Here is an 11,000-nt window from a genome sequence, read left to right as displayed (position 1 = left end):
ACTAACATAATTCGATAGTGACATAATATTTCAAAACATGAACCACATTTTTCAACACACATCAAACACTGAAACACTTTTGTCAAAACAGTAGAGCCTTGCTGTTGGAATACAGAAGCACAAAATATTCCACAATATATTATTGCGCTACTAAGAGACGGCGCCATGCTGCGTTGCCAGATAAATCGGCTAAATAAAACAGATCCGAAAGAGCCCTATAGCAAAAATAGGGGTTTAAAATCAAATCAAATGTATTTTTATTACTGATTTTTGTAAATTCTATTTTAAAATATCAAATTTGAATTTTAAAATATTAAAAATGAATTTAAAAATTCATTTTTAATATTTCTAAAACTATTTCTTCGTGAATTGCTTTATGAATATATTGATTAAATATACTTTAAATGGTGTATAGGACATCGATTTACTTATCCTGTAATAAAGAAATGGTTCTAACAAGTGAAATAAATATTATAGCAACTCCTATTCCTATTTCCCTTTTTCCTATTTCCTATTTTCCTATTTCCTATTTTCCTTTTTCTTATTTTCCTATTTCCTATTTCCTTTTTCCTATTTTCGTATTTCCTATTTTCCTATTTTCCTATTTCCCTTTTTCCCATTTCCTATTTCCTATTTTCTTATTTTCTATTTTCCTATCTTCCTATTTCCTATTTTCCAATCTTCTTTCATCAGGTCATACCATTTTTGCTGAATATGAATTTGCTATTTTGATGGTTTCACTAATCCAAAAGATTTCCTTCTTTTAGGATGTGTTAATCGATGTCCAATACACCTTTTTAAGTTTATTGAATCAATGAATTCCAAAGGAATTCATGAAGGAATAGAAATAGAAACTAGGGAAGATAGACATAAGTTCAGTAGCTGGGTCACACCATTTTTGTTGAATATGAATTTGCTATTTCTTTGTTATAGGATGTGTTAATAGATTCTCATGAATTTTACCAGAAACAAGAATATAAAGGAGAACGAAGGCCTACAAAATACAGAAGAGCTTTCAGTACCAATCTTGCACTCAGCAAAGCACAACCAGAAGAAATCGAAAAATGGAAGTAGACGAACAGCCAACACTTTCAGTAAACGAACAGATCGAGGCAGCTGCAGCATCAGGAGCAGCGGCAGCAGCGGCGGATGAAGCAGCATACAACTTGCGACCCAGGCCCAAGCTACCAGACGCCGACGACGCTGCCTTTCTGCTAGCCAATCGAAGCAACACCATCGTACACGCCTTGGAATTGGTGCCGGCGCCCCAAATTAAACCATATCCTCAAACAAAATTGATATTCACCTTTATCCGAGAGATCATCGTAGACAACAACCGTCCAGCAGAACCGGCGCAGTCCGAAGAGGAGTTAATCGACGTGGAGGTAGAGGTTATTGCTGAACGAATCATCAGCGATTGGAGGTAGTTGCATCAATCTTTGATGCATACGTCTCCTGCATCGCCGGACGAGCCCAGAAAAGAAGAGGAGGAGCCTACCCAAGGACCCGTGCTTCCTCCAATCCGAATGAAAAAGCGGTCGGCGTATACAACCGATCAGGAAGTTGAGGAAATAATGAAACATCAAGGCAGCTGGGACATCGTGGACCAGCAATCAGCAGAGAAAAAATCCAGAAGAAGTAAAAGCGAGGATTCCTAGCGTCATCACGAGGGACCGTTTGACGTGGAAGACAGCCTGCCGGGGCACTTAAAAGAGCTACGGCGCACGCTAACACGTCTTCGCGAAACCGCAAAACAGGCCAGGCGAAACTTGGACCAAGTTCGCCGCTTAGCCTATGACGCTGACCTCATACAGATCGGCATCCAACAGCTGGTAGGCGAAAGGATGTTGGAGACGGACTCTGATTTAAAAAAAAGTAACTATTATTCTTTATTTGTATAACCAAGACATGTATCCTTTACTTTTTACCTTCAAAAACTTTTGAGACCACATTGTATTACCTTTCATTTCCTCGATCTTGACATTTTAAAGTATAACCAGCTTTAGAGTACGAACTCTAAAAGATCAAAACAACCTTACAAACACTACGCAGAACAATTGCAGGAGAACAGAAAACTGATACGTTCAGAAACCCTCGATCGGAGACACGCAGAGACCAACAACGAAGAAAGCATCGTTTAAACATCATAAAAAAGGGAACCAAACGGACACGCAAAACCAATTTTTATTACCAACCCCCAGTGCACCCCGTAACCGTTTCCCCCCAAATCCAAAAACTATAAACCTTTAGCACCCCCGCAAACCAAACGCTTAAAAAAATGAAAAAGGCAACACAACCAGGCAAGAAATAACCCTATATAAGAATACTGAACAGCAACGGCAAATTATCAGACCCCAACATGCAATCCAGTTCGTCACTCGGCAGAAAGGTAGTAGTTCTCATCCAAAATACAGTACAAAGAATGCGAAATGGAAAAAATAGTAGAGGAAGCAATTACTAGCCAACAAGCCCCGGTGCGAACTCGAAAAATCGATATGACATATAATCGAATTGCAAGCACAGCAAGATGGTTTGATACCAGAGGAAGTTCTGTTAACCGCCTTATTGATCGCCTCAAGATCGAGAAAAACGTTAATATATTCAACCATCGAAATGAGACGCCCCTAATAATTGCAAGCCAATTAGGAGCCTATCGTTTTGCAAGTTTAATACTTACGCAAAAGACATCAATTAATATAAGACGAAAAAGGCTACTCAGCGCTCCACTACGCCATCGAAGCAAATACGCTAAAAGTTGTGCTAGAATTGTTAAAAAAATGGCGCAGACGTGAACGCACGTACAAGAAGGGAACACCCCCATGCATATTGCGGTCCAACTTAACAACACAGAAATTGGGAGAGCATTAAAGAAAAATCTATTTATCAACTCTACAATATTGAACAATGAAGGGGATAATGCACTAATATTAGCAGTCAAACTAAATTAAATAAAAATTTTAAATATCCTGTTAACATCATCAGAAACCTACAATAGTCAAGACAAAGAAGGAAAAACGCCATTGCATTATGCATGCATGAATGCTAGCCCTTGCATACTACACAAACTTTTAGACAGAACCTATGGATCCACCAAAGACGTTTACGGTGACATACCCCTAACAATTGCCATAAAATACAATAATGAAAGAGCAGTAGACATGCTGAGGCACAGCATTCACTTCGATGCATCAGCAAAGGATAATCAAGAAAATACGCTGCTTCACATGGCCTGCCGTCACGACAATTTACCACTTCTTGAAATAATATTCGCTCACACAACAAACTTCAACGCAAGAAATGTGTACGAAGAAACACCCCTTCATAATGCTTGCGCTTTCAACAACGTAACGGCAATTAAAATGCTAAAGAAAAATTATGTGGACAGAAACGCTTTGGACATGAGAGGACAAACACCGTTGGTCGTAGCGGCAAGCTTTAACTATACAGAGGCAGCAAAAGAACTATTCGATGACACAAACACGCCAGTCGAGCCTATTCTATTAAATGATGACATCAACTCGACAGATGTGATCCTCGTGAATGGCGAAGCTATCAATATAAGAACATGTATTCTCCTAGACGCTACAGACGAATGTGGAAACACGGCCTCACACTACTGTTCCTTTTTCGGTAATCAATAACTAGCAAGTTTTCTCATCCACAAAGGCACGAGAACAACGGTCCTCAACAACGAGCAAGACTCCCCTGTCACCCTTCTGGCTAAACTGTCATCTGGATACAATTGCCCTATATATACGGAGGTTCATGAACCCCTGCAGGAGATGCCGTGGAATGTACCAGAGATGGAGATTCAGCAATTTTTTCAGATGAAGGACCAAGAGGTCTAGAAGATGACCTAATGTTTCTTTAAGATCAGATGTCAACTGGCCGCAAAAATAATAGTAGAAAAAAAAGAAAAGGAAGAGTGAAAGCAAAATATATATATATATATATATAGTTCATTCTTGCGTCAACCCTCTTCTTTTCAAAAACTAAAATGTACGCGGGTATCAACTATTAAACAGCGCAAACAGTAGTGAAATGAATAATTCAGTAAGAAATGAAGAATTAGTGACAAGTGAAACCGATAGTGCAAATGTAACTATTCCGTCATCAACTTGGCGACGCGAGCTTTCACCAGCACGGCCTGTTTCAGAGACCGTTCAGCGCCTCACTGAATGGAGTTTTCGGTGGATGGAGGAGGAAATGGAAGAGCAGGAGCATGCCCGCCTCCATCGAGTTAATATTCCGGACACACCAAGAAGTCCATCGCCCTTTTCAATGGAGGAGCAAGAGAATTGCCTTCAGCCGCCAAGAATTATCCCGATGGCCCCCGGAAGTCCCCCTCCACCTGAAGAATGTAAGGCTCGTTCCAGCCTTACTTTACTTGTACAAAATGGAGACGCAACGACTTGTAAGAGGATGACGTTTTGTATTTGAATACACAAGTTTTAACATCAGATACACGAATGCGACTTATTCAATGTTAGAATAATAAGAGAGAAAGAGTTTACCAGCGTGAAGGCCTGCTCGGGGAAGACTGGTTATACAAGGGAAACAAGGGGGCTTTTATACTGGTCAAGGCGGAAGTCAGCGTCGTAGATTGATCTCGTTATTGCTGTTATTGCCGTGTTGGGATTGATACTCTGGCTGATGTCGATAACACGGTGTTGGGAATGGATACCTCCCGTGTGTCGACATCAGGGTGTCGGCAATGGATACTTCCCGTGAGTCAGCCTCACGGTGTCGGCACTGGATACCTTCCGTGAGTCAGCCTCACGGTGTCGGCACTGGATACTTCCCGTGAGTCAGCATCACGGTGTCCGTGAGCGGATCCTATTTGCTCAACGGACTCGTTTGCGCATACGTCTTTTGAATTGCGCGCTTATGGCTGTTGGTGCTATAGATGCGCCGCTTGTTTGCTGGTTGCGGGTGCCCTCCCGTGGCTGGGTTCGGGTACTACTCTCTGCCAGAGCGGTGAGTTAACCCGATCCTTACAAGAATACGGACGACATTTGCCGCCGATGTACGACTCATTGTACGACCCACCTACAACACGCCTCCTGCCCGACTTTCTGCAAGAAAACCAGCAAGTGCAACGTGAACTGATAGAGCTTACAGAAAATTTTTAGAAACGCAGGCGTGGCTGATGGCCGTATACCAGCAAGACCGCCAGCGCATCCTTCGGCGATTTTATTAAAATATTATACTTGTCATTATGATCTTTTGTAATCAAATCAGTAGAAATCAGTAGGCAAATTAAAAAAAAAAATCCGCCAGGATTAGATTAATTTTAGATTAATTTTTTTTTATATATATATAGTGTTCGATCTCAACCAGATCTCTCACCGATCTCAACCAGAGATCTCAAGTTCGACGAATAAAAAACTGTACCCTTTTAATCCATACATGCATTCCCCTGTTTTATGTCATAGTCCCTATTGATTTTGTAAAGACACGAGGACGTGTCTTTTTAAAGAAAGGAGGTATGTAATGCGCTGTCAAGCGCTGACTAAAGGAGTACATATCGCTTACTGTATGTATCATCTGTAAGCCCACCCTCTTCATTCTCTTCTCCTCTTTTAATAACCGTGCTCAGTTTTGGACTCCCTTTTATGACTGTACACAATTCTCAACCCTTCTTAATTAATAACCTCTCATGATTTTCGCCCGCCATTAATGACCTGCTTCTACGGTTGACACACTCAACCGTTCCAATGGGCCGCGCGGGAATATATAAACTCCCGTCGCAGCCTCCAAGAGTCAGACTAGTAATCTCACTCTGCAACTGCCTGTGGCAACAGTTCTAAGTTAAACCTCGCTTATATTTCTCTTGTATTCTGTGCTGTGAAGTCAATAAGCTAGTTCGGCCTAAAACCCGTGAGCTATTATTCGAAGTAAGCGCGCCTTTTCGATCCCCCCAAAAGCGCCTTACACGATACAAGAAAAAACAAATGACGAAGAAAAAACAAATGACGAAGAAAAATTCAAACGTGGCACGGCAACACACCTCATTGGACAAGAAAAAAATGTAAACCCGTATAAAAGCAGGGTAAAAAAAGTAACAAGTGCAATTCGTATCTTAACGCCCTCAAAAGATGTTTACCCCTAACACCGCCGCATTCTTTGCCAAGTATGCTCAAACGTTGATGGACAATAGAGTGGCTGGAAAGGTCGTATTCGAAGGTAATCTCCTCCGGGAGGACGGCACCGCCGATTTGCCGCTACTCACCGCGGCACGAGAGTAGTGGCGGAGACAACGGACGCTGCGAACCCCCGACGGACGAGTGGTCGAACTGCCGTCTGAATTGTCGGCGGAGGACTGCCAACAACCGTATGTCCGAGATTTCTACTCCACATACCCGAAAGCGACGTCTATCATCATCCAGCCGGGAGAGAGACACAAGGATGCCCTAGCACGGCAGACGGAAGAGGTAAAGAACATGAGGACGCTCCCATATGTTTGGGCTCTCTTTCCTTCTTTCCCATTTTTCTCTCTCTCTCTTCTATCCTTTCACTGCTCCCTTCAGATGCCATGCCCTTACCCAACAATCTCCTTATCTCCCTTCGAAATTCCCCAACTGGCCGAAGTAGTCCTCCAGTAGATAAAATACAATAAAATACAAAAATGGAATAAAAAGTAAGGAATTTTTCTTTAATAGCAATTCCTTATAATCAAACTGAATAATAAAATAAATAGTCGGGAAAAAATAGAGTACAAGTAACGATGTATCAATAAAAATAGCAGAATGGAATTCCCAACCGTGGAGATTCCCCGTTCACAAAGGAGTTATCCCAAAACCAGGGAATTCCCTTTTCTATATACAAAGAAAAATATGCAGTCGCCCATTTACGCGTCCTCCATACCAACAACCGTGCCCTATGGCAATTTCCCCGTCGATATGGCAATTTTCGCCATCCCGTTCATTCCGCCCACACCCTACATGATCCATGATAGTAATACAGCGATGCATTATGCGGTGCTGAATTCATCGGATAGGGGAATTGATTCACTCTCATATGCTTTTGCGAATTTCAATATACACCAAACTCCGTTGGACGGACTGCGATGCACCTGCTGTCTATTAATAATAGCCCTAGTTTAGCTAAACAGATTTGCCGTAACATTTTAAGCATCGATATGGAAATTGTTTATCGGGATGGAAAAAAACAAAAAAAACTGTATAAATACTAACCCCAGCGACCAACACTCGTACTCAGTCACTCTACCACTATTACTCAGTCACTCGACCACCCTTACTCAGTCACCATGCCACACCTCTCGTGGAATCAAGAACTGGCTGCCCAGATGACGGAGCACCGTCAGATGGGAAAAATTGATTTCGTCGGGGAGTTAATATACCCCGACAAATCAATCAACCTCAAGCTTTTAGACCAGGTCCAAGGCCTCTGGAACAGGACACGGAGATTCCAACATCAAGACGACTACTACGTCTACATGCCAATGGAGCTGTCTTACGAGGAATGTTTGGACACCAGCGGCCCAGCTGCGGAACCCCGACGGGCAAGAAGTCGAACTGCCGTCTGCGTTATCGGCGGAAGACTGCCAAAAACCCTACATCAGAGATTTCTACTCCGCACACCCTAAAGTAACGTCTGTCATCATCCAGCCAGGAGAGAGACACAAGGATGCCAGACGGAAGAGGTAAAGAACATGAGGACGCTGAACCTGTCAAAAAACTCCAAGACTGGAACTTTGCCGAGGGAATATTGGAGGAGATATTCGACGAACGGACGCTGCGAACCCCCGACGGACGAGTGGTCGAACTGCCGTCTGAATTGTTGGCGGAGGACTGCCAACAACCGTATGTCCGAGATTTCTACTCCACATACCCGAAAGCGACGTCTATCATCATCCAGCTGGGAGAGAGACCCAAGGACGCCCTGGCACGGCAGACGGAAGAGGTGAAAAACATGCAGACGCTTAACCTGTCAAGGAAACTTCAGCACGTCATCGAGATGCAAGACTGGGACTTCGCCAAGATCATCTTGGAGGAGATACTTGACATAGACCCGCTGAACCGCCGGACGCCTTCCCCTCCACCCGAAAACTGGGATTGCCCGCCAACGAGACCAGAAGAAGATCAAGCCGCGCCGCACTTCGCAGACCCGAACTTTGACTGGGGCAATATCAGGCAGCTGCCACCAGCAGCAGACCTTCAAGAATGAGTTCCTTATCTTCCCCCATTTCAGATCGTTTCGGCCAAAAATGTTTTTTTATTGTTGTTCCCATCAAGGTTTTTTGTGTCTACTGCTATCCACGAAGTGCCTAAGTTCCCATATGTGTTTCCCTCTTTGGCCGCAGCCCGCTGGCTGCCGCGATCGCCATTGGCGTAACAAAAAGTTCTGCCATGAGTGACTCCCGAAAAATCAACGACGTTCGTATCAACTGTGAGCCGTTAAATGGTGACAGCGTGCTCCACCATTTCGCTAAGAACAATTGCTATAGGGAATTAGCAAAGGGCTCGCCGGGACCTGGGGTAAATTGCCGAAACAATCGAATGGAAACGCCGCTGATTGTAGCGAAGCAGAACAGCGCAATCCGCGCCATCACATCTTTAACCGCCCTAAGAGCTGACGTCGACGCTCAAGATGCACACGGTAACACAGCGATGCACTATGTGGTTCTGAACTCTTCGGATAGGGCAATTGACTCGCTCGCACACGCGTATGCGAATTTCAATATATATTAAATTCCGTTGGACGAACCACTATGCATCTACTGTCCATTAACAATAGTCCGACGATTAGCAAGACAATTATGTCGAAATATTTTAAGAATTGATGTGGGGATTGTAGACCAGGATGGGAACACTCCATTCATGGCTGCTGTCAGATATGACAGCCGCGCCGCATGACTTGCCGCCCCAGTCCTTCCTGACTTAGCGTAAGTCCGATATGACTCGGCGCGCCAGCAACATGCATATCACCCTTCTCATGTACCCATTAATTAAACCCCAGTATGTAAGCCGCTTTTATACACATCTTGTCTCTCTCTTTTGTACTCCCGCTGGTCAACGCCTGACGTCAATACAGTTGCTTGCCTCTTTTCCTGGCCTTTGTTCTTCCCTGTAAGCTACACCTTACATGCATGCGTCAAAATGCGCGCCTTACATTTGATGAACGTGCCACTTCGAATAACATCGATGCACATCAAGTAAAAATTGAACAAAATACCCAAATATTTTTGTAAGCCCAAGGACTAAGATTTCGGCCCGGGAGAAGCACTTCTAAAATATTTCCGTTATGATGAAATGAAATACTTTTAATTTCTAAAAATATTCTTTTAACTTCAAAGTTAAGAAAATTCAATAAACTTGATTTACGTTTGTTAAACTTTTTGAAACGAGTTTCAAGTTTGCTTGATCCTAAAATTTTTATTGCAAAATTTGTAGGAAAAAAGCAAGTAATTCTGGCTTCAAAAAAGTTTACTAAACACCAGTGTTTGCTGAATCAAATTTGATTTCAAATCGTTTCGTTAAATTAAATCAAAAATTAAATCAAAATTGATTTAATTACAAGAATTAAATCATACAGAGAAATTTGATTTAATTCGTGATTTTAATCGTTTGAAACACAGTGAATCACGGGTAAATCAAAAAAATTGAAAAAAGAAGAGAAAACCTACAGATTTTCATGAAAATTTTCTCGATTTCCAATCAGTTTTTAAAATAATATGACTATTCTAGTTCCTTTCCTAAAACAAAGCAGCAGAGAAACAAAACGTATTTTTTGCTGAAGATTTTAGGTGTGCATAACATATATATTTGATTTTTTTTGCCAAGTAAAATGCAAAAAACTATATGAAATTTGATTTTGATTTTGATTTTAATTTATAAATTAAATCAAAAATTTATTTGATTATTGATTTAATTTTTGATTCATCTAAAATTTCTAAAAAATGATTTATGATTTTGATTCATAAATAAAAAAAATCGTGATTCAGCAAACACTGCTAAACACTAAAAAAGAAGTCACTGAATTTTAAATGGACACAGTCTAAACATTTTAAGTATCGAAGAAATTAAACAGTGAAATGTGTATGTATGTGGTGGACGAAAGCTCAACGAGAAATGTGAAACACAACTGAAAAATCGTCGAACTTTTAGGAACTGCAAGAAAGGGGTTGTGTCAATTCAGCAGAAACAAAGAAAATGTAAAATTGTCGAGTTCCTATTGGTAGGAGATTTATCGTGGATGCTTTGTGGGCGGGGAATAGCAATGGTTCTATGCCTGACTAACTGTTGTCCTGAAAAGTGTAGGTCTTTATATATGGTCAATATACTGGTGTATACCCGAATAAAAGAAAAAAAAACAGATGCTGGAAGCATGGCGCACATAAAGAAAATATAATGAAATGCTTCAAGCTGTTTGTGACGTAGTGGTAGGACTATATATAGTCTGCGCCGCTAATTGGGAAAAAGAATAAAAACTTAGTTTTTATATTTTTGCGTTTTTGTTTACTAATGAAGTCAGATATTTGACAAAGTTAATGCACGTTATATGGTAGTAGCCATATATTTTGAATTGAAATGTATGATTAAAATCACTACGTTAATTCTTGTTGAGGTGCGAGTCACGCGTATATAATATATGATCTTTGATAAGCCTAGTCTTAAAGTTTATATATTTATATCAAGACACTTCGTACATATTTAAGCAAATATCAAACTTGGTACAAAACAAATAAGGTATTTGAGTTTTTTAACAAACATTTAATAATGCCTAATTTGTTTGACAGAAAAATAGGACACGAAAAAGAAATAGTAAAGAACTATTGCCAATAATATTATATTCACGCTCAAATTGTAATAAAGCTGATCTGGGAGGTTACCTATAGGCCTACTAATAGGCCTTATATGTTCGGGCATATGCTGTTATGGTGTTATCACATATTCACAAATGACAAATATAGGCCTACACGCAATTCGTATCTGCTGCCAATATTATAATTATAATAAACGAAATAAATATATTTT

Source organism: Daphnia pulicaria, chromosome 1 (genome assembly GCF_021234035.1).
Source record: "Daphnia pulicaria isolate SC F1-1A chromosome 1, SC_F0-13Bv2, whole genome shotgun sequence".
NCBI classification, from domain to species: domain Eukaryota; kingdom Metazoa; phylum Arthropoda; class Branchiopoda; order Diplostraca; family Daphniidae; genus Daphnia; species Daphnia pulicaria.
This window is presented reverse-complemented; position numbering follows the sequence as displayed.